Here is a 27,874-nt window from a genome sequence, read left to right on the forward strand (position 1 = left end):
GATATCCAATTTGTACATACCTTCACTAATATTAAGGTTATGATTCGTTGTGTATCTAACAATAGAAGATTCAATGATGTTTCTCGTGGCACGGGAGTTAGAGTTAATAACTGAGATGGCATTACCCTAGTCAGTATAATGAATATAGTATTGAACGTGATTTAACAAGTCAAAAACTATCTGCTGCGTCTGTGTATGTCATTCTTTTCCAGATTTGTCGACACTGCTGACCTTTGTTGTTGCTGCATGGGAATAAGTTTGTTGTACTCAGATCTTCAGCTGTCGACTTGCTCAAAGAAGGGCGACGCGCTGTCATTCATGAGTTCATGTGGTCTTCGGAAGAGAAAGCATGATGGTCATGTCTCTCTGCAGCCGAGCGTGGAAGAATGGATTGTCTTAAATGGTTGTAGTGTCGCCATACACACCAACCAGTGAGAGCAACGCTGACCTGTCTTGTGCAATGGTTCTTGATGAGGAGGTTAACAGTCGCGAAAGTCGCAAGACACCGTGAAGTGAGCCATGGTCCTGTCTATGTATTACTCCATGAGAGACATGAATTCCACGAGGTTTGTGCAAGCTGGGTTCCAAAGCTCCTGAAGGAACAGCATGAGCGTAACCAAGTGGGTATCTGCACCTGAGGTTTGCACAAGTATAGTAACGATGAACATCAGTTCATGAATCACACCGTCACTGAGGACGCGACTTGGAGTCATAATTATCTGCCAGTAAAGAAACATCAAAACACCCTATGGAAACATCGTCTCATCCTTCAAAGCAGCTCAGAACTCAACCATCAGCTGGTAGAATTATAGCAACCGTGTTCTAGGATTCCTAGGGTACAAATCTTGAACACTGTTAAGAAATGGAACTATGATTATAGTTCAGGGTGTACTGACATGCTAGCACGTAATGATCTCATGCCACCACGTTCAAAGAACTTCGAACAGCAACAGACTAATAGGTCGTATCGACGCTGTTGATGATAGTGGAAGATGTCAGAAACGCACAGTTTAATGTGATAGAATTTGAAGTTATACAGATTAATCAAAGATAATATCCAACAAATTGTCGTGGACTTGAAGCAAAGAATATAAAAAGTCTTTTCTTAAGCGTAGCTATGGTTCGGCTTTCAACTACTTTAATTGGCAAGATATTCCATGTGTTAATAACCCTGTTGAAGAAAAACTATTTCGTCCCATTCGAGGAAAACGGAGGAGAATGGTGTCAGTAGGTGTTCTTGTACTGCATGACATACCGCTCGCCACATGCACTACACACACACTACAGCAATTGAAACTAGAGGATCTTCATCACCCGCCATGCGCCCCATGACAGATTATCATCTGTTTGGACCTTCAGAAGAGATTGTGAGAGATGGTCGACTTGCTAATGACGAATAATAAAAGGGATAGTTTATTCCTGGCCTCATGTGCAGCCTGAGAGCCCCGTGGCTAAAGGCATTCACAAACGAGTGCACCGCTGGTCCAAGTGTACTGAATGTAAAAGCAGTAAGCTGATTGTGTGGAAAAAGAGATCAGTTTTAAACGTGTAAGTGAAGTAGGAAGACCTTGTGGAGAGTTTATGTTCTATCATGTGTGTCTGACACCACACAGTGCGTGCATAGTGTAAGGGATTCATCCAGTAGCAACTTCAAGCAGATAACCACCAATGGTATGTAGTAAGCACTCGTTTGATGCAACATTGTCTTAATTGCTCATGTTGATGGTTTGGTAATCAATGTATTCTTCCCTGAATTCGCTCAGGGTTCTAAAGTACATAATTCTTATCATATTTTCCTGCATTGCCAAAGTATGGCACCTAACTGCTAGGAGCGTCACGTACATTTGTAATCAAAGGAAGAAAGATGATGAGGATCCTGGAATATAAGAGCAGTTTTCATTATGATTCACTCAGTTTCAGCCATTACCATTATTCTCTTGCCAATGTACGTTTTACACTATTTTCACACTAGGTCCACATTATGATACCAACAACCATCAAATGGGAAAGACTTACGTAAAGTTGAGGGAGTGAGCCACGGCGTCCATCAAGCTGGCCAATGGTCCATTGATGGAGAGGCTGCCGTCTACCTCCACGAGGGTCACGTGTGGTGGCATGTGAATCGCCGTCACTACCAGTGATGCACCCTCCTGAAACCTGCATCAGTTACAACATGACAACATTATTGTGCCAGTTACAACATGACAACATTATTGTGCCAGTTACAACATGGCGGCATTATTATGCCGGTTACAATATGACGACATCATTGTGCCAGTTACAACATGACAATATTTTGCCAGTTACAACATGACAATATTTTGCCAGTTACAACATGACAATACTATTGTCCCAGTCACAACATGACGACAACATTATTGTGCCAGTTACAACATGACGACATTATTGTCCCACTTACAACATGACAACATTATTGTGCCAGTTACAACATGACAACATCATTGTGCCAGTTACAACATGGCGGCATTATTGTACCAGTTACAATATAACGACATTATCGTGCCAATTACAACATGACGACATTATTGTGCCAGTAACAACATGACAACATCATTACGCCAGTTACAACATGACAACATTATTGTGCCAGTTACAACATGGCGGCATTATTATGCCGGTTACAACATGACGGCATCATTGTGCCAGTTACAACATGACAATATTTTGCCAGTTACAACATGACAATATTTTGCCAGTTACAACATGACAATACTATTGTCCCAGTCACAACATGACGACAACATTATTGTGCCAGTTACATGACGACATTATTGTCCCACTTACAACATGACAACATTATTGTGCCAGTTACAACATGACAACATCATTGTGCCAGTTACAACATGGCGGCATTATTGTACCAGTTACAATATAACGACATTATCGTGCCAATTACAACATGACGACATTATTGTGCCAGTAACAACATGACAACATCATTACGCCAGTTACAACATGACGACAATATTGTGCCAGTTACAACATGACAATGCTTTTGTGCCAGTCACAACATGACAACATTATTGTGCCAGTTATAACATGACGACATTATTGTGCCAGTTACAACATGACGACAATATTGTGCCAGTTGCAGCATGACAACATCATTGTGCCAGTTACAACATGACAACACTATTGTGCCAGTTACAACATGACAACATCATTGTGCCAGTTACAACATGATACAACATGACAATACTATTGTGCGAGTCACACCATGACGGCAACATTATTGTGCCTGTTAGAACATGACATTATTGTGCCAGTTACAACATGACAACATTATTGTGCCGGTTACAACATGGCGGCATTATTGTGCCAGTTAGAATATGACGATATTATTGTGCCAGTTACATAACGACATTACTGTGCCAGTTACAACGTGACGAAATTATTGTGCCAGTTACAACATGACGACATTATTGTGCCAGTTACAAGATGATAACTCTTTGTGCAAGTTACAGCATGAAGACAACGTTATTGTGCCAGTTACAACATGACGACAATATCATTGTACAAGATACATGATAACATTATTGTACCAGTTACAAATGACAACATTATTATACCACTTAAAACATGACAACATTATTGTACCAGTTACTATATGGTGACATTATTGTGCCAGTTACAACATGACAACATTATTGTGCCAGTTACAAAATGACGACAACAATATTGTGCCAGTAACAACATGACGATAACATTATTATGCCAGTTAAAGCATGAAAACATTATTGTGCCAGTTACAGCATTATTGTACAAGTTACAGCATAACGACAACATTATCGTGCCAGTTACAATATGAAGACTACATTATTTTGTCAGATACAACATGACGACAACATTATTGTGACAGTTACAACATGACAATTTTATTGTGCCAGTTACAACATAACATTATTTTACCAATTACCACATGACGACAATATTGTGCCAGTTACATGACAACATTATTGTGCCATTTACAAAATGACAACATTATTGTGCCAGTTACAACATGACGACATTATTGTGCCTGTTACAACTTGACGACAACACTATTGTGCCAGTTACAACATGACGACATTATTGTGCTAGTTACAACATGACGACTTTATTGTGCCAGATACAGCATGACGACAACATGATTGTGCCAGTTACAACATGACAACATTATTGTGCCAGTTACAACATGACAACATTATAATGCCAGTTACAACATGACGACATTATTGTGCCAGTTACAACATGGCGACATTATTGTGCCAGTTACAACATGACGATATTATTGTGCCAGTTACAACATGACAACAACAGTATTGTGCCAGTTACAACATAACAACATTATTGTGCCAGTTACAACATGACGACAACATTATTGTGCCAGTAACAACATGACGACAACATTACTGTGCAAGTTAAAACATGACAACATTTTTGTGCCAGTGACAACATGGTGACATTATCGTCCCAGTTACAACATGACAACATTATTATGCCAATTACAACATGACAACGTTATTTTGCCATTTACAACATGACGACAACGTTATTGTGCCAGTTACAACATGACGACATTATTGTACCAGTTACAACATGGTGACATTATTGTGCCAGTTACAACATGACGACATTATTGTGCCAGTTACAACATGACGACAACACTATTGTGCCAGCTACAACATGACGACATTATTGTGCTAGTCACAACATAATGACTTCATTGTGCCAGATACAGCATGACGACAACATGCTTCTGCCAGTTACAATATGACATTATTGTGCCAGTTACAACATGACAAAACTTTAATGCCAGTTACAGCATGACAACATTATTGTGCCAGTTAAAACATGACGACATTATTGAGCCAGTTACAACATTACGATATTATTGTGCCAGTTACAACATGACAACAACAGTATTGTGCCAGTTACAGCATGACGAAATTATTTTGCCAGTTACATTGTGACGACAATATCATTATGCCAGTAACAACATGACGACAACATTGCTGTACAAGTTACAACATGACAACATTTTGTGCCAGTGACAACATGGTGACACTATTGTCCTAGTTACAACATGACAACATTATTATGCCAGTTACAACATGACATTGTTATTTTGCCATTTACAACATGACGACAGCGTTATTGTTCCCGTTACAACATGATGACATTATTGTACCAGTTACAACATGGTGACATTATTGTGCCAGTTAGAACATGACAACATCATTGTGCCAGTTACAACATGACAACATTATTGGGCCAGTTACAACATGACGATATTATTGTGCCAGTTATAACATGACAACAATAGTATTGTGTAAGTTACAACATGACAACATTATTGTACCAGTTACAACATGACGACATTATTCTGCCAGTTACGACATGACGACATTATTGTGTCAGTTACAAGGCAACATTATTGTACCAGTTACAGCATGGTGACATTATTGTGCCAGTTACAACATAACGACAATATTGTGCTAGTTACAACATGACGACAACATTATTGTGCCAGTTACAACATGATGAGAACACTATTATGCCAGTTACAACATGACGACATTATTGTGCCACTTACAACATGACGACATTATTGTGCCAGTTACATGAGGACAACATTATTATGCCACTAACAACATGATGACATTCATGTGCCAGTTACAATATGACAACATTATTGTGCCAGTTACAACATGACAACATTATTGTGCCAGTTAAAACATGACGACAACTCTATTGTGCCAGTAACACCATGACAATATTATTGTGCCAATTACAACATGACGACAGCATTATTGTGCCAGTTACAACATGACGACAGCATTATTGTGCCAATTACAACATGACGACATTATTTTACCATTTACAACATGACAGCATTATTTTACCAGTAACAACATGAAGACAACTATATTTTGCCAGTTACAACATGACGATATTATTAGGCCAGTTACAACATGACAACATTATTGTGCCTGTTACAGCATGACGACATTAATGTGCCAGTTACAACTTGACGACATCATTGTGCCACTTATAACATGATAACATTATTGTGCCACCTACAACATGACGTCATTATTGTGCCAGTTACAATATGGAAACTCTCTGTGCCATGTTCAACATGACGACAACATTATTGTCCCAGGTACAAAATGACGACAACATTATTGTACAAGTTACAACATAAACATTATTGTATCAGTTACAACATGATGACATTATTGTGCAAGTTGCATGACGACATTATTGTGCCAGTTACAAAATGACAAGAACATTAGTGTGCCAGTTACAACATGACAGCATTATAGTACCAGTTACAACATAAGGACAACATTATTGTGCCAGTAACAACAAGACGACACAATTTTTGTGCCACTTACAACATGACGACAACATCATTTTGCGAGTTACAATATTACGACATTATTGTGCCAGCTACAACATGACGACATTATTGTGCCAGTTACATGACGACGACAATGTTTTGCCAATTACAACATGATGATACCATTATTGTGCTAGTTACAACCTGACAACATTATTTTGCCAGTTACAACATAACAATACTATTGTGCCAGTTACAACATGACGACAACATTGTTGTGCCAGTTACAATATTAGGGCATTATAGTGCCAGTTACAACATGATGACATTATTGTGCCAGTTACAACATGACGACATTATTCTGCCCGTTACAACATGACGACTTAATTGTGCCAGTTACAGCATACATTATTGTGCCAGTTACAAAATGACTACATAATTTTGCCAGTTACAACATAACTTGAACATTATTGTGCCGGTTACAGCATGACTACAACATTATTGTGCCAGTTATAACATGACGACATAACTGTGCCAGTTACAACATGTACAACATGACGACAACACTATTGTGCCAGTTACAACATTTGCTGGTTAGCAAATGAGGGAGCACTAATTAACAGATGGGGGATCACTGGTTAGCTTAGAAGGGGTCACTGGTTAGCAATTGATGGAGACGTGGACAGCAAATGAGTGATCACTGGTTAGCAAATGATGTATATCGGTTAGCAAATGAGTGAGACCTGATGAGCAAATGAGGGATCACTGATTAACAAGTGAGGAAGAACTGGTTACCAAATGAAGATGCTCTGCTTAGCAAACGGGGAAACATTTATTAACAAATGAGGAACACATGTCAGGAAATGAGGGAGATCTGGCTAGCAAATGAGTGAGAGCTGGCTAGCAGATGAGGGAGCGCTGGTTAGCAAATGAAGGAGAACTCGTTAGCTATTGAGGGATCACTGGTTAGCAAATCAGGGAAAACTGGTTAGCCAAGCAGTGAGCAATTATTGATGAGGGAAAACTTGTTAGCAAATGAGGGATCACTGGTTGGCAAATGAGGGATCACTTGTTAGCAAATGAAAGATCACTATTGTGGAAAGGAGATACCTGGTTAGCAAATGAGGAAGAACCGGTTAACAAATGAGGAAGACCTTGTTTCCAAATGAGGGAGCACTGAATTAACAAATATGGGAACACAAGGCAGCAAATGGGGAAGACCTGGGTAGCAAATGAGGAAGCACTTAAAAGTAAATGAGGGTGATCTGTTTAGCAAATGAGTGCGCACTGATCAGCAAATGAGGGGGAATTGGTTAGCGAATGAGCAATAACTGGTTAGCAAATGAAGGAGCACTGGTTAGCAAATGAGGTAGATCGGGATAGTATGAGTGAGCACTATTTTGCAAATAATGAAATACTGGCTAGCAAATAAGGGACCAGTGGATAGGAAATGAGACAGCACTGGCTATCAAATGAATGAACACTTGTTAGCAAATGAGAGAGCACTAGTTAGCAAACGAAGGAGCGTTTTTTAGCAAATGAGAGAGCACATTTAGCAAATGCGGGGGTATTGGTTAGCAAATGAGGGAGCAGTGGATAGGAAATGCTGGAGAACTGGTTGACAAATGAGGGAGCACTGACATGGAAATAACAGAACAGCTATCAGTAAATGAGGGAGACCTGGCTAGCAAATGAGGGATCACTGGTTAGCAAATGAGAAAACACTGATTAGTAAATGAGGAGACCTGGTTAAGAAAAGAGGGAGAACTAGTTAGGAAATGAGGGTGAACTAGTTAGCAAATGACGGATTACTGGTCAGCAAATGAGGAATTACTGGTTAGCAAATGAGGGTAAACTGGGTAGCAAATGAGGGTGACCTGGTTAGCAAAAGAGGAATCACAATTAGGAAATAGGAGAACACTGGGTATCAAATAAGGTAGGCTTGGTTAGCAATAAATGAGCACTGTTTTGCAAATAATGAAGTCCTCGCTAGCAAATGAGGGAGCACTGGATAGGTAACGGACGAGCACTAGTTAGCAAATGAATAAGCACTGGTTACGAAATGATGGAGCTCTGGTTAGCAAATATAGGAACACTTTTTAACAAAAGAGGGAGCACTTTGTAGCAAATGAGTGAGACCTGGTGATCAAATGAGGGATCAGTGATCAACAAGTGAGGGAGAATTGGTTAGCAAATGAGGGGGCTCTGCATAGCAAATGTGGAAGCTTTGATTAACAAATGAGGGAACACATGTCAGGAAATTAGGGGAGATCTGGCTAGCAAATGAGTGAGAGCTGGTTAATAGATTAGGGAGAGATGGTTAGCAAATGAAAGAGCAATGGTTTGCTAATGAGGGAGAACTTGTCATCTAATGAGGGATCACTGGTTAGCAAATTGGAAAAAACTGGCTAGCAAAAGAGTGAGCACTGATCAGTAAATGAGGTAAAACTGGTTAGCAAATGAAGGATCACTGGTTAGGAAATGAAAGATCACTGGTGAGGAAAGGAGGGAGACCTGGTTAGCAAATGAGGGAGAATCGTTTAACAAATGAAGGAGACCTTGTTACCAAAATGAGGGAGCACTGAAGAGTAAATGAGGAAGAACTGTTTAGCAAATGAAGGGGAACTGGTCAGCTAATGAGGGATCACTGGTTAGCAAATGGGGTAGATTTGGTTAACAAATGAGTGAGACCTGGTGAGCAAATGAGAAAACACTGATTAGTAAATGAGGAGACCTGGTTAAGAAATGAGGGAGACCTAGTTAGGAAATGAGGGTGAACTAGTTAGCAAAGGACGGATTACTGGTCAGCAAATGAGGAATTACTGGTTAGCAAATGAGGGTAAACTGGGTAGCAAATGAGGGTGACCTGGTTAGCAAAGGAGGAATCACAATTAGGAAATAGGAGAACACTGGGTATCAAATAAGGTAGGCTTGGTTAGCAATAAATGAGCACTGTTTTGCAAATAATGAAGTCCTCGCTAGCAAATGAGGGAGCACTGAAGAGTAAATGAGGAAGAACTGTTTAGCAAATGAGGGGGGACTGGTCAGCTAATGAGGGATCACTGGTTAGCAAATGGGGTAGATTTAGTTAGCAAATGAGTGAGACCTGGTGAACAAATGAGGGATCACTCATTAGCAGGTAAGGGAGAACTAGTTAGCAAATGAAGGAGAACTGGTCAACTAATGAGGGATTACTGTTAGCAAATGAAGGACCACTGATTAGCAAATGAAGGAGTACTTTTTTGCAAGTAAGGGAGCACTTTATAGCAAGTGAGGGAGTACTGGTTAGCAAATGAGGGAGTACTAATTAACAAATGGGGGATCACTAGTTTGCTTAGAAGGGATAACTGGTTAGCAAATGAGGGAACACTGGTTAGCAAATGAGAGAGATCCTGTTGGCAAATAATGGAGAACTGGTGAGCAAATGAGGGATCACTGATTAACAAGTGAGGGAGAACTAATTAGCAAATGAGTGAGCTTTGCTTAGCAAATGAGGAAGCATTGATTAACAAATGAGGGAGATCTGGCTAGCAAATGAGTGAGAGCTGGTTGGTAGATGAGGGAGAGCTGGTTAGCAAATGAAAGAGCAATGGTTTGCTAATGAGGGAGAACTTGTCAGCTATTGAAGGGTCACTTATTAGCAAATTGGAGAAAACTGGCTAGCAAAAGAGTGAGCACTGATCAGTAAATGAGGGAAAACTGGTTAGCAAATGGGCGAGAATCGTTTACCAAATGAGGGAGACCTTGTTACCAAATGAGGGAACACTGAATTAACAAATATAGAAACACATGTCAGCAAATGAGGGAAACTTGGTTAGCAAATGAGGGAGCACTGAAGAGTAAATGAGGGAGATCTGTTTAGGAAATATGGGGGAACTGGTTAGCTAATGAGGGATCACTGGTTAGCAAATGGGGTAGATATGGTTAGCAAATGAGTGAGACCTGGTAAGCAAATGAGGTATCACTGATTAGAAAGTAATGAAGAGCTAGTTAGCAAAGGAGGGAGAACTGGTCAACTAATGATGGATTACTGGTTAGCAAATGAGGGAGCGCTGATTAGCAAACGAGGGAGTACTTTTTCCGTAAATGTAGGAGAACTTTGTAACAAATGAGGGAGTACTGTTTAGCAAAAGAGCGAGCACTAATTGACAAATGGGGGATCACTAGTTTGCTTAGAAGGGATAACGGTTAGCAAATGAGGGAACCCTGGTCAGCAAATGAGGGAGATCTTGATGGATAATAATGGAGAACTGGTGAGCAAATGAGGGATCACTGATTAACAAGTGAGGGAGAACTAGTTAGCAAATGAGGAAGCTCTGCTTAGCAAATAAGGAAGCATTGATTAACAAATGGGGGAACACATGTAAGGAAATGAGGGAGATCTGGCGAGCAGATGAGTGAGAGCTAGCTGGTAGATGAAGGAGGGCTGGTTAGCAAATGAAAGAGCAATGGTTTGCTAATGAGGGAGAACCAGTCAGCTAATGAGGGATCACTGGTTAGCAAATTGGAGAAAACTGGCTAGCAAAAGATTAAGCACTGATCAGTAAAGGAGGGAAAACTGGTTAGCAAATGAGGGATCACCGGTTAGCAAATGAAAGATCACTGGCGACAAAATGAGGGAGACCTGGTTAACACGAGGGAGAATCGTTTAATAAATGAGGGAGACCTTGTTACCAAATGAGGGAACACTGAATTAACAGATATAGGAACACGTCAGCAAATGAGGGAAACCTGGTTAGCAAATGAGCGAGCACTGAAGAGTAAATGAGGAAGAACTGTTTCGCAAATGAGGGGGAACTGGTCAGCTAATGAGGGATCACTGGTTAGCAAATGGGGTAGATCTGGTTAGCATATGAGTGAGACCTGGTGAGCAAATGAGGGATCACGGATTAGCAAGTGAGGGAGAGCTAGTTAGCATATGAGGGAGAACTGGTCAACTAATAAGGGATCACTGGTTAGCTAATGAGGGAGCACTGATTAGCAAATGAGGGAGTACTTTTTCGTAATGAGGGAGCACTTTGTAGCAAATGAGGGAGTACTGGTTAGCAAATGAGGGAATACTAATTAACAAATGGGGGTTCACTAGTTTGCTTGGAAGGAACAACTAGTTAGCAAACGAGGGAGATCTTGTTGGCAAATGATTTAGAACTGGTGAGCAAATGAGGGATCACTGATTAACAAGTGAGGGGGAACTAGTTAGCAATTGAGGGAGCTCTGCTTAGCAAATAAGGAAGCATTGATTAAGAAATGAGGGAACACATATCAGGAAATTAGGGAGATCTGACTAGCAAATGAGTGAGAGCTGGTTAGCAGAGTGAGGAAGCGTTGGTTAACAAATGAGAGAGCATTGGATATAAAATGCTGGAGAACTGGTTAACAAATGATGTAGACCTGGTTAGCAATTGAGGGAGTACTGTGTTGCAAATACTGAAATCCTGGCTAGGAAATGAAGGAGTACTTGAAAGGAAATGAGGAAGCACTGGTCAACAAATGACTGAGCACTGATTAGCAATTGACGGAACACTACTTAGCAAATGAGCGAGCTCTTTTCAGCTAATGAGCACTTTTTTGCAAATGAGGGAGCACTCTAGGAAATAAGGAAGCACTGGTTAGCAAATGAGTGAGTACTAATTAACAATAAGGTATCACTGGTTAGCAAAGAAGGGATCACTGATTAGCAACTGAGGGTTATATGGTTAGCAAATGATGGAGCCCCAGTTAGCAAATGAGTGATCACTAGTTAGCAAATGAGGTAGATCTGATTAGCAAATTAGGGAGGTCCGGTGAGCAGATGAGGGATCTGATTAGCAAGTGAGGGAGAACTGGTTAGCAAATGAGGGAGCTCTGGTTAGCAAATGAGGAATCATTGACTATCAAATGATAGAACATCTGTTAGGAAATGAGGGAGACCTGGCTAGCAAATGAGTGAGAGCAGTTTAGCAGTTGAGGAAGCGCTTTTTAGCAAAAGTGGGAGAACTGGTTAGCAAATGAGGAAAACCTAATTAGTAAAAGAGGGAGCATTTTTTTTTTTTAGAAAATGAGGGAGCGCTTTTTAGCAAATAAGGGAGCACTGGTTAGCGAATGAGGGAGCACTGGATAGCAAATGCGGGAGAACTAGTTAACAAATGAGGGAAACCTGATTAGCAAATGAGGGAGCATTGAATAGAAAATGAGCGAGCATTTATTAACAAATTGGGGATAACTGGTTAGGAAAAGAGGGATCACTGACTAGCAAGTGAGGGAGCATTATTGCACCAAATGAGGGAGCAATGGTTAGCAAATGAGGGAGCACTGATTAACAAATTGGGGATCACTGGTTAGCTTAGAAGGGATCACTAGCTGGCAATTGAGGGAGATCTAGTTAGCAATGATGGAGACCTGGTGAGTAAAAATGTGATCACTTTAGGAAATGAGGTAGATCTGGTTAGCAAATGATTGAGACCTGGTGAGCAAATGAGGGATCACTGGTTAGCAATCGAAGGAGCATTGGCTAGCAAATCAGGGGCACCTGGAAAGCAAATGAGGGAGAACTAGTTAGAAAATGAGTGAGACCTTATTACCAAATGAGAGATCACTAGATAGGCAATAGGGATAACTTTCTAGCAAATGAGGGAGATCAGGTTAGCAAATGAGGGAACAGTGGCTAGCAAATAAGAGAACACCTCTCGGTAAATGAGGGAGACCTGGTTAAAAATGAAGGCTCACTAGTTGGAAAAAGAGAAAGCACCGATAACAAATGAGAGAGACCTGGTTAGGAAATGAGTAAAAACTAGTTAGCAAACGAGGGATAACTGTTCAGCTAATGAGGGATCAGGTTAGAAAGTAAGGAAAAACTGGAGAGCAAATGAGGATGACCTGGTTAGAAAATGAGGAATCACAAGCTAGCAAATGGGTGAGCACTGCTTATCAAATAAGACAGACGTGGTTATCAAATGAGGGAACACTGTTTTGGAAATAATGAAGTCCTGGCTAGCTAATGAGAGAGCACTGTTTTGGAAATAACCAGCCCTCCTTCATCTACCAACTAGCTCTGACTCATCTGCTAGCCAGATCTCCCTCATTTCCTTACATGTGTTCCCCCATTTGTTAATCAATGCTTCCTTATTTTCTAAGCAGAGCTCCCTCATTTGCTAACTAGTTCTCCCTCACTTGTTAATCAGTGATCCCTCATTTGCTCACCAGTCCTCTATTATTTGCCATCAAGATCTCCCTCATTTGCTGACCAGTGTTCCCTCATTTGCTAACCAGTTATCCCTTCTAAGCAAACTAGTGATCCCCCATTTGTCAATTAGTGCTCGCTCTTTTGCTAAACAGTACTCCCTCATTTGCTACAAAGTTCTCCCACATTTGCGAAAAAGTACTCCCTCGTTTTCTAATCAGCGCTCCCTCACTTGCTCACCAGTAATCCATCATTAGTTGACCAGTTCTCCCTCCTTTGCTAACTAGCTCTTCATTACTTTCTAATCAGTGATCTCTCATTTGCTCACCAGGTCTCACTCATTTGCTAACCATATCTACCCCATTTGCTAACCAGTGATCCCTCATTAGCTAACCAGTTCCCCCATATTTCCTAAACAGTTCTCCCTCATTTACTCTTCATTGCTCCCTCATTTGCTAACCAAGTTTCCCTCATTTGCTGACATGTGTTTCTATATTTGTTAATTCAGTGTTCCCTCATTTGGTAACAAGGTCTCCCTCATTTGGTAAACGATTCTCGCCCATTTGCTAACCAATTTTCCCTCATTTACTGATCAGTGCTCACTCTTTTGCTTGCCAGTTTTCTCCAATTTGCTAACCAGTGATCCTTCAATAGCTGACAAGTTCTCCCTCATTAGCAAACCATTGTTCTTTCATTTGCCAAAAAGCTCCCCCTCATCTACCAACCAGCTCTCACTCATTTGCTAGCCAGATCTCCCTCATTTGTTAATCTATGCTTCCTCATTTGCTAAGCAGAGCTCCCTCATTTGCTAACTAGTTCTCCCTCACTTGTTAATCAGTGATCCCTCATTTGCTCACCAGTTCTCCATTATTTGCCAACAAGATCTCCCTCATTTGCTAACCAGTGTTCCCTCATTTGATAACCAGTTATCCCTTCTAAGCAAACTAGTGATCCCCCATTTGTTAATTAGTACTCCCTCATTTGCTAACCAGTACTCCCTCACTTGCTATAAAGTGCTCCCTTATTTGCAAAAAAGTACTCCTTCATTTGCTAATCAGTGGTCCTTCATTTGCTAACAGTAATCCCTCATTAGTTGACCAGTTCTCCTTCATTTGCTAACTAGTTCTCCCTTACCTGCTAATGAGTGATCCCTCATTTGCTCACCAGGTCTCACTCATTTGCTAACCAAATCTACCCCATTTGCTAACCAGTGATCCCTCATTAGCTGACCAGTTTCCCCTCATTTGCTAAACAGTTCTTCCTCATTTACTCTTCAGTGCTCCCTCATTTGCTAACCAGGTTTATCTCATTTGCTGACATGTGTTCCCACATTTGTTAATTCAGTGTTCCCTCATTTGGTAACAAGGTCTCCTTCATTTGTTAAACGATTCTCCCTCATTTGCTAACCAGGTCTCCCTCCTTTCCTCACCAGTGATCTTTCATTTCCTAACCAGTGATCCTTCATTTGCTAACCAGTTTTACCTCATTTACTGATCAGTGCTCACTCTTTTGCTAGCCAGTTTTTTCCAATTTGCTAACCAGTGATCCCTCATTAGATGACAAGTTCTCCCTCATTAGCAAACCATTGCTCTTTCATTTGCTAACCAGCTCTTCCTAATCTATTAACCAGCTCTCACTCATTTGCTAGCCAGATCTCCCTAATTTCCTGACATGTGTTCCCTCATTTGTTAATCAAAGCTTCCACATTTGCTATGCAGAGCCCCCTCATTTGCTAACCAATTCTCCCTCACTTGTTGATCACTGATCCCTCATTTGATCACCAGGTCTCACTCATTTGCTACAAAGTGCTCCCTCTTTTGTTAAAAAGTGTACCCATATTTGCTAACCAGAGCTCCATCATTTCGTAACCAGTGCTTATTCATTTGCTAACTAGTGCTCGTCCGTTACCTATTCAGTGCTCCCTCATTTGCTAGCGAGGACTTCATTATTTGCAAAACAGTGCTCATTTATTGCTAACCAAGCCTACCTTATTTGATACCCAGTGTTCTCCTATTTCCTAATTGTGATTCCTCTTTTGCTAACCAGGTCACCCTCATTTGCTACCCAGTTTACCCTCATTTGCTAACCAGTAATCCCTCATTTGCTGACCAGTAATCCGTCATTTGCTAACTAGTTCACCCTCATTTTCTAACTAGTTCTCCCTCATTTCTTAACCAGGTCTCCTCATTTACTAATCAGTGTTTTCTCATTTGCTAACCAGTGATCCCTCATTTGCTAGCCAGGTCTCCCTCATTTACTGATAGCTGTTCTGTTATTTCCATGTCAGTGCTCCCTCATTTGTCAACCAGTTCTCCAGCATTTCCTATCCACTGCTCCCTCATTTGCTAACCAATACCCCCGCATTTGCTAAATGTGCTCTCTCATTTGCTAAAAAACGCTCCTTCGTTTGCTAACTAGTGCTCTCTCATTTGCTAACAAGTGCTCATTCATTTGATAGCCAGTGCTGTCTCATTTCCTATCCACTGGTCCCTTATTTGCTAGCCAGTACTTCATTATTTGCAAAATAGTGCTCACTCATACTATCCAGATCTACCTCATTTGCTAACAAGTGCTCATTCATTTGACAACCACTGTTATCTGATTTTCTATCCAGTTGTCCCTCATTTTTCAGCCAGTACTTCATTATTTGCAAGACAGTGTTCTCTCATTTAGTAACCTGGTCTACGCATTTGCTAACCAGTGCTCTCTCATTTGCTAACTATTGATCCCTCTTTAGCTTACCAGTTTTCTCTTATTTGCTAATCAGTGCTCACTCATTTGCTAAACAGTTCTCCCTAATTTGCTCTCCAGTGCTCCCTCGCTTGCTAAGCAGGTCTCCTTCATTTGCTGATATGTGTCCCCATATTTGTTAATTCAGTGTTCCTCATTTGGTAAGAAGGTCTCCCCATTTGTTAATCTGTTCTCCCTCATTTGTTAACAAGGTCTCCCTCATTTGCTCACCAATGATATTTCAATGCTAATCAGTGATCCCTCATTTGCTAACCAGTGATCCCTCATTTGCTAACCAGCGTTCCTCAACTGCTAACAAGCTCTCACTCATTTGCTAGCCAGATCTCCCTTATTTCCTGACAGATATTCCCTAATTTGCTAATAAATGCTTCCTCATTTGCTAAGCAGAGCTCCATTATTTGATAACCAGTTCTGCCACACTTGGTAATCAGTGATCACTCATTTGCTAACCAGGTCTCCATTTTTTGCTAACCAGTGATCCCTCATTTGCTAACCAGTGATCCCTCATTTGCTAACCAGGTCTCCAGAATTTGCTTACCAGATCTCCATTATTTGCTTACCAGATCTCCATTATTTGCTTACCAGATCTCCATTATTTGCTTACCAGATCTCCATTATTTGCTTACCAGATCTCCATTATTTGCTAACCAGTGATCCCTCATTTGCTAACCATGTCTCCCTCATTTGCTCACCAGTGACCTTTCATTTGCTAACCAGTGACCCCTCATTTCCTAACCAATGATCCCTCATTTGCTAATCAGCTTTCCCTCATTTACTAATGACTGCTCATTCTTTTCCTAACCAGTTTTCACTAATTTGCTAGCCAATGATCCGTCATTAGCTTACCTGTTCTCCCTCATTTGCTAACCATCACTCCTTTGTTAACCAGCGCTATCTCATCTCCTAACTAGTTCTCACTCATTTGCTAGCCAGGTCTCCCTCATTTCCTGATCAACGTTTCTTCATTTGCTAACCAGTTCTCCCTCACTTTCAGATCAGCGATCCTTCATTTGCTCACTAGGTCTTACTCATTTGCTAGCCAGATCTACTTCATTTGCTGACTAATGATCACTCATTCTGTAGCATCGTCTCTCTCATTTGCTAATCAGATCTACCTCATCTGCTAATCAGTGATCCCTCATTTGTTGATTAGTGCTCCCTCATTTGCTAACCAGTGATCCCTCATTTGTTGATTAGTGCTCCCTCATTTGCTAACCAGTGATCCTTCTAAGCTATCCCGTGATCAACCATTTGTTAATTTGTGCTCCCTTATTTCTAAAGTGCTCCCTCATTTGCTAACCAATGATCTCCCATTTGTTAATTAGTGCTTCCTCATTTCCTAACCAATACTCCCTCACCTGTTAAAAAGTGCTCCCTCACTTGCTAACCAGTGCTCCCTCATTTGTTAACAAGTGCTTATTAATTTGTTAACTATTACTCGCACATTTCCTATCAAGTGCTCCCTCATTTGCTAGCCAGTGGTTTATCATTTTCAAAAAGGTGCTCCGTGATTTGCTAAGCAATGCTCTCCTATTTCCTAATTTGTGATTCTTCATTTGCTAGCCAAATTATCCTCATTTACCACACAGTTTTCCCTCATTTGCTAACTAGCGATCCCTCACTTGCTGAATAGTAATCCCTCCTTTGCGAACTAGTTTTCCCTCATTTGCTAACCAGGTGTCCTCATTTGCTAATCAGTGCTTTCTCATTTGCTAACCAGTGATCCCTCATTTGCTGACCAGGTCTCCCTCATTTACTGATAGAGCGCTCCCTTATTTGCTAGTCGCTGCTACATCATTTCCTAACCAGGTCTCCCTCATTTGTTAACCAGTTCTAAAGCATTTGCTAACCATTGCTCCCTCATTTGCTAACCAGGTCTCCCTCATTTGTTAACCAGTTTTCCAGGATTTGCTATCCAGTCCGCCCTGATTTGATCCACTACTCCCTCATTTGATAAAAAATGCTCCCTCATTAGCTAGAAGATCCTCCCTCATTTGCTAACCAATGCTCTTTCATTTCCTAACAAGTGCTCATTCATTTGCTATCCAGAGCGATCTCATTTCGTATCCTCATTTGCTAGCCAAGACTTCATTATTTGCAAGACAGTGCTCCCTCATTTGCTACCCAGGTCTACCTCATATGCTAACTAGTGATCCCTCATTTCCTTACCAGTGATCCCTCATTGGCTGACCAGTTCTCCCTCATTTGCTAATCAGTGCTCACTCATTTGATAAACAGTTCTCCCTTATTTGCTAACCAGTGCTCCCTTATATGCTACCCAGGTCTTCCTCATTTGCTGACATTTGTTCTCATATAAGTTAATTCAGTGCTCCCTGATTTGGTAACCACCTTTTCCTCATTTGATCACCAGTGATCTTTCATTTGCTGGCCAGTGATCCCTCATTTGCTAACCAATGATCCTTCATTTGCTAACCAGTTTTCCCTCTTTTACTAATCAATGCTCACTCTTTTCCCAACTAGTTTTCCCTGATTTGCTAACCAATGATCCCTCATTAGCTGACCTGTTTCTCCTCATCTGTTAACCATTATTCCTTCATTTGCTAACCACCGCTCCCTCATTTGCTAACCAGTTCTGACAAGTGTTCCCTCATTTGCTGATTAATGCTTCCTCATTTGCCAGCCAGGTCTCCCGCATTTGCTAATCAATGCTTCCTTATTTGATAACCAGAGCTCCCTCATTTGCTAACCAGTTCTCCCTCACTCGTAAATCGGTGATCCCTCATTTGATCACAAATTCTCACATATTTGCTAATCAGATTTTCCTCATTTGCTAACCAGATTTTCCTCATTTCCTAACCTGTGATCACTCATTTGCTAACAAGGTCTCCATCATTTGCTAACCAGTTCTCCCTCACTTGTTAATCAGTGATCCCTCATTTGCTCTCCAGGTCTCACTCATATGCTAACCAGTTTTACCTCATTTCCTAACCAGTGATCGCTTATTTGCTAAACAGGTCTCCATCACATGCTAACCAGATCCCCCTCATTTGCTAAACAGTGATTTTTTCTTTGTTAACCAGTGATCCCTCAATTGTTAATTAGTGCCCCCTCATTTGCTAACCAGTGCTCCCTCATTTGGTAAAAGTGCTCGCTCATTTGCGAAAAAGTGCGTCCTCATTTGCTAACCAGTCCTCCCTCATTTGCTAACAATTGCTTAATCATTTTTAGCCAGTGCTCCCTCATTTGCTAGCCAGGATTTTATTAAATACAAAACAGTGCTCCCTAATTTTCTAACCAGGTCTACCTCATTTGATAAACAGTGCTCTCCTATTTGCTAACCTGTGATTCCTCATTTGCTAAACAGGTCATCCTCATTTGCTATCTAGCTTTCCCTCAATTGCCATCCAGTGATCCCTCATTAGCTTACCAGTAATCCCTCGTTTGCTAACTAGTTCCCCTCATTTGCTAACCAGTTCTCCCTCATTTGATAATCAGTGCTTTCTCATTTGCTAATCAGTGATCCCTCAATTGCAGACTAGGCCTCCCTCATTTACTTTGAGGTGTTCTCATTTGATAACCAGGCCTCCCTCACTTGCTAACCAGTTCTCGAGCATTTGCTAACAGATGATCCTTCATATGCTAACCAGGTCTCCCTAATTTTCTATCCAGTTGTCCCTCATTTGCTAGCCACTGCTTCCTCATTTGCTAACCAGTGAGCCCTCCTTTGCTAACCAGTGCTCCCTCATTTGTAAACAGTACTACCTTACATGCCAACCAGCTTCACTTAATTTTCTTGATCAGTTATCCCTCATTTGCTAACCAGTATTCCCTCATCTGCTAACCAGTTCTCCTTCATTTGAGAGCCAGTTCTCCCTCATTTGCCATCCGGTGGTCCGTCATTTGCCAACCTGGTTGCCCTCATTTGCTGACAGGTATTCCCTCATTTGTTAATCATTGTTCCTTCATTTTCTAACCAGGTTTCCCTCATTTCCTAATCAGTTCTCCCTCATTTGAAAAACTACATCTGTGAAAGAACAAATAATTTAAAAGACCCTATGCAGTTTGCTTATTGCAATAATAGGAGTATACAGGATGCAACACTTACATTATTAAATGATGTTAACGAGCACTTAGATAAGACTAAATCACAAATTAGAGCACTGTTCATCGATTTTAGTTCAGCATTTAACACAATGCAACCTCATATTTTGCTTAATAAAATGTTACAAATGTGTGTAAATAGAAACATCTTAAAATGGGTTTTTAGCTTTTTAAAGCAGAGACCTCAATATACCAATGTAAATAATGTCAAGTCTAATGTGGTAGTTACCAACACAGGAGTCCCCCAAGGTTGTGTATTGTCCCCTGTTCTCTTTACCTTGTACACAGATGATTGTAGGAGTGGAACTGATGACTGTACTATTATGAAATATGCCGACGATACAGTTATTCTAGGAAAAGTTGTCAATGATAATAATGAACCCTATTTAACTCAAGTCAAAAAATTTGTTGACTGGAGTAAACAAAATTTTTTGGAGCTTAATGTTAAGAAAACTAAGGAGATGATATTCAATTTCGGAACTAAAAATAAACATGTACCCGACTTATTAACAATTGAGGAAGAACACGATCAAAGAGTAAACCAGTACAAGTATTTGGGACTTATGATTGATGATCAGTTGAAAGGCAGTGTTAATACGGATATGGTGTCAAGGAAATGTAACCAAAGACTACACTTTGTACGTATATTGCACAACTTAAATGTAGATAAAGTGATCAATAACTTATGTTACAAATCAATATTAGAATCAGTTCTAAATTTTTCAGTGACTGCCTGGTATGGGAAACTTACTTGTAAAGATAGAAATAAGTTGGGAAGAATTGTTATAAAGGCAGGAAAATTAGGTGCGGCGACCACATCACTAGATAAGCTTTATCAGACAAGGCGTAATGAAACAAGTAGATAGGATTATGAAAGATGTAACCCATCCGCTATACAATTCTTACACATATTTAAAATCAGGAAGGAGGTTAGCTTTGCCCATGCAGCGTACTGATAGATACAGAAAGTCTTTTGTACCTAAAAGCATCCTCCTTTTCAATCATTTGTCATCACAATAGGAAAGTGAAATATTAAAGTGTGTCCTTTAATATTTCATTGCTTTATTGATTTTATTATTCTTTTAATGTAGAAACACTAGGGAGCTCTAAAAGCCAGGAATGATTTCATTTTGTAATATATCTTGTATTACAAGTTGACTAATAACAACTTACTTACTTACTTACTTATTTGCTCACCAGTGATCTCTCATTATCCAAATTGGTCTCCCTCATTTGCTAACCAGGACTCCTTCATTTGTTTAGCAGTGATCATTCATTTGCTACCTAGTGACCCCTCATTTGCCGACCAGTTCTCCTTCATTAACTAATCAGTGCTCACTCTTTTGCTATCCAGTTCTCCCTGAGTTGCTGACCAGTGATCCCTCATTAGCAGACCAGCTCTTCCTAATTTGCTAACCAACGCTCCCTTATCTGTTAACCAGCTCTCACTCATTTGCTAGCCAGATCTCCCTCATTTCCTGACAGGTGTTCCCTCATTTGATAATCAATGCTTCCTCATTTGCTAACTAGTTCTTCCTCACTTGCTAATCAGTGATAACTACTTTGCTCACCAGGTCTCACTCATTTGCTAACCAGTTCTACCTCATTTGTTAACCAGTGACCACTAATTTGCGAACCAGGTCTCCATCATGTCCTAACCAGATATCCCTAATATCCTAACCAGTGGTCACGCATTTGCTTACCAGTGATCCCTTCTTTTCTAACCAGTGATCTCTCATTTGCTAATCATTGCTCCGTCATTTGCTAAACAGTTCTCCCACATTTGCTAAACAGTGCTCCCTCATTTGCAAACCAGAGCTCCCTCAAATGTTATCCACTGCTCCCTCAATTGTTAACCAGTGTTCATTCATTTGTTAACCAGTGCTCCCTCATTTCCTATCCAGTGCTCCCTCATTTGCTAGCCAGGACTTCATTATTTGCAACACAGTGCTCTCTCAGTTGCTAACCAGGTCTACCTCATTTTAACCAGTGCTTTCCTATTTGCTAACCTGTGATTCCTCATTTGCCAACTAGGTCACTCATTTGTTATCCAGTTTTCCTTCATTTGGTAACCAATGATCCCTCGTTTGCTGACTAGTTCTCCCTCATTCCCTAACTAGGTCTCCTCATTTGCTAATCAGGGCTTTCTTACTTCCTAACCAGTGATCACTCATTTGCCAACCGAGTCTCCCTCATTTACTGAAAGGTGTTTTCTTATTTGCTAGTCAGTGCTCTCTCATTTGCTAACCAGGTCTCACTCATTTCTTAAACAGCTCTCCAGCATTTACTAATCAGTGGACCCTCATTTGCTAGCCTGATCTCCCTCATTTGCCAAAAAGTTCTCCTATTTCCTGTCAAATGATCTCCCATTTGTCAATAAGGTCTCCATTCTTTAACTAGTTCTCCCTCATCTACTCTCTAGGTGTCCCTCATTTCCTAACCAGTACTCATCTGCAAACCAGTTCTTCTTTTGAAAGCCAGTTTTCCCTTATTTGCTAATCGATGATCCCTTTCTTGCCAACCAGGTCACCCTTATTTGCTGATAGGTGTTCATTCATTTGGTAATCAGTTCTTCCTCACTTTCTAACCGTGTCCCTCATTTGTAAAACAGTTTTCCCTCATTTGCCAACCAGTGATCTTTCATTGTCTAACCGGATCTCCCTGATTTACGTAACTAGTTCTCCTTCACCTGTTAAGTGTCTCCCGCAACTCCTAACCAGTGATCCTTCATTTCCTAAGCAGAGCTACCTCATTTACTGACTAGTTCTCCCTCATTTACTAGTCATTGTTCACTCTTGTGCTAACCAGTTCTCCTTGATTTGCTGATTAGTGATTCCTCATTAGCTGACCAGTTCTCCCTCAGTAGCCGAATAGTTCTCCCTCATTAGCTAACCAGTGCTCCCTCATTTTCAAAACAGAGCTCTCTCATTTGCTAACCAGTTTTCCCTCACTTATTAATCAGTGATCCCCTTTTTGCTAACCAGTGCTTCCTAGTTTGCTAGGCAATACTCCCTCATTTACTAACTGTTGATCCTTCATTTGCTATCCAGTGTTCCCTCATCTGCTATCCAGCTCTTACTCATGTGTTAGCCAAGTCACTCTCATTTGCTAACCAATGATCCCTTAATTGCTAGCTAGGTCTCCGCTATTTGCTGACAGGGTTTCCTTATTTGCTAATCAGGGCTCCGTCATTTGCTTTTCAGGTCTCCTTCATTTGTTTACCAATTTTCCCGCATTAGCTAGTCCGTGTTCTCACATTTGATAACCAGGTCTCCCTCATTTGTTAATCAGTTCTCTCGCATTTTCTAATCATTGGTTTCTCATTTGCTAATCTGATCTCCCTCATTTGCTAAAAAGTTTTCCCTATGTCATATCAAGTGATCTCTCATTTCCTAATAAGGTCTCTCTGATTTTCTAACCACTTCTCCCTCATTTGCTATCCATGTGTCCCTTATTTGCTAGCCAATGCTTTCTCATTTGCTAACCAATGATCCCTTATTTGCTAACCAGTGCTCCCTAATTTGCTAAACAATATTGCCATATTTGCTGACCAGCTTTCCCTAATTTCCTGATCAGTGATCTTTCCTTTGCTAACTAGTTCTCTCTCTGTTACTAACCAGTGCTCCCTCATTGCCTAACCAGTGCTCCCTCATCTGCTAACTAGTTCTCCTTCATTTGAGAGCCAAGTTCTCCCTAATTTGCTTCCCGTTGATCCCACATTTGCCTACCAGGTCACCCTCATTTGCTGACAGGTGTTCCCTAATCTGCTAATCATAGGTCCCTCATTTTCTAACCAGGTCTTTTTCATTTGCTAACCAGTGATCCCTTTTGTTAATTAGTGCTCCCAAATTTGCTAGCCCGTGCTCTCTCATTTGCTAGCTATTTGCTAAAAAGTGATTCCTAATTTGCTAACCTGTGCTCATTCATTTGCTAACCAGTCCTCCCTCATTTGTAACCCGTGTTTACTCATTTGCTAACTCCGTTTATCAACCAGATTCTCTCATTTGCTGATCAGTAATTACTTATTAGCTAACTAGTTCCTCCTCATTTCCAAATTAGTGCTCAATCATTTGCTCAGCAGTGCTCCCTCATCTGCTAACCAGGTCTCCTTCATTTGAGAGCCAGTTCTCCCTCTTTGCTAACCGATGATCACGTATTTGCTAACGAGGTCTCGACAGGTGTTCCTTCATTTGCTAATCAGTGGCACCTCATATGTAAACCATATCTTCCTCATTTGCTAACAAGTACACTCTCATCTACTGACCAGAGGTCCCTCATTTGCTAACAAGTGAGACCTCATTCACTAACAATTTATCCGTCATTTGCTATTCAGTGCTCCTTCATTTGATAGCCAGTTCTCCCTCATCTGTTATACAGTGATCCCTTATTTGCTAGCCAGTGATCCCTTGTTTGCTGGCCAGTACCCCCTCATTTGCTAACCAGTGCTCTCCCATTTGCTAAACTACGCTCAATCATTTCCTAACCAACGCTCCCTCATTTGCTGGCCAGTACTCTGTCATTTACAAACCACAACTCCCTTACTTTAAAAACAGTGCTCCCTCTTCTGTTAACCAGCTCTACCTAATTTGCTAGCCAGTTCTCCCTTATTTCCTAATCGTGGATCCCTCATTTGCTAACCAGGTCTCCCTTATTTGCTATATAGTGATCACTCATTTGTTGACCAATCCCCAATTATTTGCTAACCAGGTCTCTCTCATTTGCTAAACAGTGATCCCTCATTTGCTTACCAATTCTCACTCAGTTGTTAATTAGCGCTCCTTCATTTGCTAACCACTGCTCCCTTATTTACTAGCCAGTGCTCCTTTATCTGCTAAACAGTGCTCCCTAATTTGCTAGATACTGCTCACTCAATTGCTAACATTGGTTCCCCGTTTGCTACCCAGTGCTCCCTCATTTGCTCACCAGTTCTCCTTCATTTGCTAACCAAATCTCCCTTATTTGCTAACATAGTGCTATCTCATTGGATAACCTTTGATCCCTCATTTACTCTTCAGTTCACCTTCATTTGCTGACCAGTTTTCCGTCATTTGCTAACCAGTGATCCTTCATTTACTAACCGATGATCCCTCATTTGCTAACTAGGTCTCCCTTATTTGCTGTCAGGTGTTCCCTCATTTGCTAATCAGTGCTCCCTCATTTGCTAACCAGGTCTCCCTCATTTGTTTACCAGTACTCCCGCATTACCTAATCAGTGGTCTCTCATTTGATAATCAGGTCTCCCTCATTTGTTAACCAGTTCTCCCGCATTTACTAATCAGTGTTTCCTCATTTGCTAATTTGATCTCCCTCATTTGCTAAAAGGTTTTCCTTATTTCGATCATGATCTCTCATTTGCTAAAATGGTATCTCTGATCTTTCAACCAATTCCCCTTCATTTGCTCACCATGTGTTCCTCATTTGCTAGCCAGTGCTCTCTCATTTGCTAGCCAGTAATCCCTCATTTCCTAACCAGTGCTCCCTCATCGGCTAACCAATTCCCCTGCATTTGAAAGCCAAGTTCTCCCTCATTTGCTTCCCGTTGATCCTACATTTACCAACTAGGTCAGCCTCATTTGCTGACAGGTATGCCCTCATGCCCTCATTTGCTAATCATTGGTCCCTCATTTTCTGTCTCCTTCATTTGCTAACCAGTGATCTCTCACTACCTAACCGGGTCTCCCTCATTTCTTAGCCATTTTCCCCTTATCTGCTAACCAGATCTCTCTCATTTGCGAACCAGTAATCATTCATTCCTTAAACAGTGATCCCTCATTTGCTGACCAGTTCTCCCTCATTTAGTATTCAGTGCTCACTCTTTTGCAAACCAGTTCTTAATTTGTTAACCAGTGATCCCTCATTAGCTGACCATTTCTCCCACATTTGCTAATCACTGCTCACTCATTTGATAACTAGTTCTCCCTTATTTGCTAACCATTGCTCCCTCACTTCCTGACCAGGTATTCCCTTATTTGTTAATCAGTGCTCCCTCATTTGTTAACCATTTCCCCGCATTTGCTAATTAGTGATCCCTCTTTTGCTAGCCAGTGCTCCCTAATTTGCCAGCCAATACTCCCTCATTTACTAACCATTGCTCCATTTACTAACCAGTGCTCTCATCTGCTAACCAGCTCTCACTTATCTGTTAGCCAGGTCTCCCTCATTTGCTGCCAAGTGTTCCCTCATTTGCTAATCAATGCTTCCTCATTTACTAACCAGAGCCCCCTCTTTTGCAAACAGTTCTCTCTCCTCATTTCCTAATCAGGTTTCACTCATTTTCTAACCACTTTTCCCTCATTTGCTAACCAATTGCCAACCCTCACTTGCTTACCAGTGATCCGTCATTTGCTTACAAGTGACCCTTTCTTTGTTAAACAGTAACCAGTAATTTGTTAATCAGTGCTCCTTCATTTGCTAACTAGTGCTCCCTCATTTGCTAGTCAGTGTATCATCATTTTCTAAAAAGTGATCTCTAATTTGCTAACCAGCGCTCCTTAATTTGCTAACCAGTACTCATTATTTTGCTAGCCAGTCTTCCCTCATTTGTAACTCGTGTTCATTCTTTTGCTAACCAGTGCTCCCTCTTTTGCCAGCCAGTGTTCCCTGATTTTCAAACCAAAACTCCCTCATTTTCTAACCCTTGCTCCTTCATTTGCTAACCTTTGCTCTCTCATTTGCTAACCAGCTTTCATTCATCTGCGAGCCAGATCTCGCTCATTTGCTGACAGGTGTTCCCTCATTTGCTTACCAATGCTTCCTCATTTACTAACCTGAGCCCCCTCTTTTGCTGATAGCTCTCTTAATTGTTAATCAGTTATCCCTCATTTCCGAACCAGGTCTCACTCATTTGTTGACCACTTTTCTTTCATTTGCTAACCAGATCTCCCTCACTTGCTTGCCAATGATCCGTCATTTGCTTACCAGTGATCTCTTATTTGTTAATTAGTGCTCCACCATTTGGTAGCCAGTACTACCACAGTTGCTAGCCAGGGCTCCCTCAGTTTCTAAAAAGTGCTCACTAACTTGCTAACCAGTGCTCCCAATTTGCTAACCAGTGCTCCCTAATTTGCTAACCAGCGCTCATTTATTTCCTAACCAGTCCTCCCTCATCTGTAACCCGTGCTCATTAATTTGCTAACCAGTGCTCTCCCATTTGCTGACTCTGATTATTCATTTGCTAACCAGGCCAGCCTCATCTGCTATCCAGTTTTCCCCCATTTCCTAACCAGTGATCCCTTATTAGTTGACCAATAATCCCTTGTTTGCTAATTAGTTCTTCCTCATTTGCTAAACAGGTCTGCCTCATTTTCTAACCTGTGATAACCTATTTGCTAAAAAGTGATCCCTCATTTGCTGACCAGTTCTCCCTAATTACTTATCAGTGCTCACTCTTTTGGTAACCAGTTCTCCCTCAGTTACTAACCAGTGTTCAATTATTTGCTAACCAGGTCTCCCTCATTTTCTGAAAGGTATTCCCTTATTTGTTAACCAGTGCTCTTCATTTGCTAGCCATTGCTCCTTCATTTGCTAAATATTGCTTTCTCATCTGCCAGCCACAT

Source organism: Panulirus ornatus, chromosome 14 (genome assembly GCF_036320965.1).
Source record: "Panulirus ornatus isolate Po-2019 chromosome 14, ASM3632096v1, whole genome shotgun sequence".
Lineage (NCBI taxonomy): Eukaryota > Metazoa > Arthropoda > Malacostraca > Decapoda > Palinuridae > Panulirus > Panulirus ornatus.